At 36.5% G+C, this 4,210-nt stretch overlaps 1 long non-coding RNA gene across 1 annotated transcript; it reads left to right on the top strand.

The window, feature by feature from the left end:
- The first annotated feature begins 1,864 nt into the window (after window positions 1–1,864).
- Window positions 1,865–3,434, top strand: LOC114025121. The gene is made up of 3 exons (XR_003566998.1): window positions 1,865–1,942; window positions 2,380–2,496; window positions 3,300–3,434. It is a non-coding gene; the product is annotated as an uncharacterized LOC114025121 (long non-coding RNA).
- The last annotated feature ends 776 nt before the right edge of the window (window positions 3,435–4,210 follow it).

Below are 4,210 nucleotides of genomic sequence, written 5' to 3'. Positions count from 1 at the left end.
TAACCAAATCCAATGATCTTTTTTCAGTCCTCAGCCTACTTGACACCCGAATTTTTGCTCAAGCTGCTTGCTTCCCCTGGAATGCTTTTCACATCATCTTCATCTGTTGAAATCCCACCTGTCCTTCATAAAGGGAGTGGCATTTGGATTGGGCCTTGGAGTTTTCCCTGATCTTACCATACGGGAATGTTTTCTTCCTCTTTTAAATTCTTAGAGTATGTCTTTGTGTGTGTCACTTAGCATAATCTGCCATGTGTTATATTTATTTGTGTGCATGTCTTCTCTCCCCTACTGGGTAGAAAAGTCTTTGAGGACAGGAGATGTTTGTTATTTTTCTCTGTTACTACTGTAGCCCCAAGGATAGTACTTTGCATAGAATAGGCACTATGTATTGATTGATTGAAAGAATGAATTGTTGAATGAGAAAGCTAGGTAATAATACTGTATTTGATCAAAAATAAGGTGTAACTAAGAAGTGATGAGAATGATTTTTCTTGTGTGGCTTACGAACTCTCTCTGAAGGCAGATGTAAGAGAATTTCCAGAAATATCTGGAGTGTTGTTAGAATAAGGAACTACTTTGGGGAACAACATTCACTTGGACATATATTGTTTCATTACTCTTTAGTCACATGTAATTTGTGTGAGAGCCCCTTGAGAGTTTCCACTGAGGTGGGAAAGCAATTAAAATGGACAGGCATTTGGAAACGAAGGAAGCACTCTGGGCAAAATGTGCTTCTCTGCCTCCTGGTCATCCCCACACTTGGTCTTCAGATGCCTGGTGTTTCCAGTTCAAAGTTTTGGAGGGAGTGCCCAGCCCAGCTCCAAAATGTCCCAGGATCATGTTTAGATCTGAAAAAACTTTACAAAAAAACGATAGCAGCTTTGGACTTCTGGGATAGCCTGTATATGCAATTTATTCCTTTAAATTGGGTCCCTTTGTTTCAAGTGAGTTTTCCTTGACCCTAAGGATGCTCTTAGTTTAGAGATTGTCATTTAGCTTCCTTTGAATGATACAAACTTCCCTATCTTTTGCTCCTCCCTTGTGAAGATTACTTGTGCTATCAGAAAGACTGCCTTTAAGATTGTGTGTGTCTGTATGTGTATGTGTGTGATGATTCAACATGTCCTTGTCTTCCTAGTCACTGTTTTATTTATTCTTTCCTTTCCTCTAGACTATGTCTTATATGGATAAACCCAAAGCTGACGTGCTCACAGATGTCATTAGGAAGGAAGAGAGGGAATGCTGGATGCTGGCAGAATCAAGCCAGCCTGTATTTAATTTTATTTAATTTTCTAGTTCCAAGCACTGGGGTAACTGAGAACTGAGGACTTAGGACTGAGAAACCTAATAAAAACTCCCATTCGTCTAGTGCTTTTGAATTTACGAAGCACATTCCCTAAAGTAGGGTTTGAAGAAGTTATGTCTTATATTCCTATATCTAGTAAATGTCTAAGGCAGAACTCAGACCTAGTTCTGGCTCTGGGTTCAGCACTCTTTCCTCAACACCATAATTTTTAGGATTATTTCTGAGAATAAATAGTTGCTGGGAACTCTTACTCTGAGTAAAGTGCTTGGGTTTCATAATACCTATTTTGGCTACTCAGAGCCTTTTTTTTTGCTTACCTATAGGTTCCCAATTATGTTCTGGAGAGTTGCTGTTGCTGCATAAGTGACCTATGGATAATTGAAGCATTACTCCATGTCATATGGTCATCAGCATGTCTTTTCACTTTAACTTTCAAGATCATAACTTCACCTCCAAATGATGGCCAAACATAAAAGTATATCCCAAAAGAATGAGGGTTCTTTAGAAAGCTAACCAGTGAAAATAGCATCTTCCAAGTTAGACACAAATGAAGGGCTGGAAATTTGCAAGCTGTCATTCAACCCTAGCTATATATAGAACTTGCTACCATGGAGTGTGTATTTAAAGATTGTGGTAAGTGTCGAAATGTGTCCAGAAATGTGACTTAGTTTTATGATTCAGAGATGTCACTCAGATGAATCTTCTTAGCTATATTTTAAACAATGTATATCAAGTTCCAATTTTATAGAATTTGAAAGATAAATAACAAGAGAAGAAATATGTGCACATATGAAGAAAAGTAGCATCTATTATGCCTCAGAATGTGAAATAATGTGAAAGCAATCGCCGTGTAGTCAATTCACCAATGTTCTTCATGGGACAAAGAAATACATCATTTTGTTTTCTTTGGCTATTTGAGCAAAGTACAAAGAATTCAGCTATGTGCTTATACTAAGTAAAATTGATTTTTAAAACAGAAAGATGAAATTAGTATTGAAATATTAAAAGTGTTCATCAGTTTTAAGGTGACCTAGATCTCCCTCTAGCTTAATGGAATATGTTGGTTTTAGATACTGTCCCCTCTGGGACGAATCAGTGAAGCAGTAAGTGATCTCACTAAAGCTATCCAACTGCAGCCATCAGCACGACTCTATTGACACAGGGGGACCTTGCATTTCATATCAGAGGTGAGTTGTTTTTGCTTTGGGACATTTTCCACTATAGTAAGAAAGATTTCACTTTCCCTTTGCCTTAGAAAACTGTTGATGATAATGATATGGGGGAAGGGGGCAGGTGTAGGTCTGACTGTTTTGCAGCTTTGCAATGGAAAGCATTTTTGAAAACAGCCTCTTTTTCACAATAATATCCTGTGGGAAAATGCTAAGGGCCTGTAATTTACTTCTTTCTTTGGTGGCCTGTACTTACTAACTGGTTGGATTAGGATAAGAAAAGTAAGAAGCAGAAGAAAACTTGGAGCAGAAGTTGTATTTTCACTTCTCTTATAGATATTATTATGGATGCATATCAGCAGCATCAGTATTTAACTTCTAGCTGTGATTCTGAGTCTGGACCAAGTATTATAATGTGACTGTGGCTTCTCCATGAGGATTATAGTAACAATTTGAACAGTTCCTTGGAGTTTATAGCAAGAAGATTTGCCCTTTTAGTAGTTTTTGATGGAGCCAAAACAGAGGGTTCATGTTGGGGGAAAATGGAAGATAAGAATTAACTGGTGAAATAGCCAAGGCATGAAAAATACTTTGGAATAATCTCAGTTTTATAATTGAGATAAAGAGTAGTTGAGCCTTTGTGAGGGATTTTTCCTTTCCAACATTTCTTAAGAAAATCATAAACATCTTGGTGAATGAAATAGAAACTTTGAAGTGAGTCCTAAAACCAGATGCCTGTGTTTAGTAACAAAATGAATTAGAATTTTGTTTCAACAAAGAATACTTTTCATTTTTCAATAATTTCCCTTCCCTTCTTGTAGGACTATGCAACAGCCCATGAAGACTTTCAGCAATCTTTAGAACTGAACAAAAATCAAGCTATAGCTATGCTGTACAAAGGCTTAACTTTCTTTCACAGAGGCCTTTTAAAGGTAAAAATATTGTAAAACTTACCTTTGAGTAAAATACACTCATTTTATTTGGAAAATAAATTGTATTGATATCTTTGGTTTTTACAACAGTCCTTTGCAGATGGAACCAGAACAGTAGGTTCATGTTGTAGTTCAATATAGGGAGGGTTCACACCTCCCCCACAAATTTAGCCCTCTCTTATAACAAAGAAAAACAGTTAAGCAAAATTGTGAACATTTCACCGTTGAACATTTGACTGTGTCGTAACAGTGTATGCAACATTGCTCACCTGTGGTCTCCTACTTTGCATCTAGTAGGAGGGAGATGTGTTTAATCATCAGTTCTACAGAACCAAAATTGATATTTCAACAACCTCAGAAGTCAACTTCTTTCAGTGTTCTTGTTAATCATTATTCTAGTTTTTGTCTAAAAATTGTTCTCCTGGTTCAGCTACATTTTGCATCAGTTCATATAAATCTTCCTATATTTCTTGGGGTTCCTAGTAATCATCATTTCTTAGTAGCAAACCATAGTCCATTATGTTTACATGCTACAATTTGTTCAGCCATTCCTCAACTACTCTGCATACTCCTTGATTTCCAGATTCTTGCTGTCAGAAAAATTGCTACTCTGATTACAGAGTATGGGAATGGGAAACTTTATTTCTGAAGGATACTAATTCTTTTTATTTTTGTATGAGATAGGTCAGTGACTTCTTTTAAGGTAAAGTGAATTTTAAAATTTTGTTATAAAAAGTTTGCTTTAGTTCAGCAGTCAGAAAACTGTATAAAAATCATTCTTAGTTCGCAGGCAGTACAAA

This window comes from Vombatus ursinus, unplaced genomic scaffold, assembly GCF_900497805.2.
Source record: "Vombatus ursinus unplaced genomic scaffold, bare-nosed wombat genome assembly UNPS02004593.1, whole genome shotgun sequence".
Classification (NCBI taxonomy): Eukaryota; Metazoa; Chordata; class Mammalia; order Diprotodontia; family Vombatidae; genus Vombatus; species Vombatus ursinus.
The sequence above is the reverse complement of the archived record's forward strand: the minus strand, read 5'-3'. Positions and strand labels throughout refer to the sequence as shown.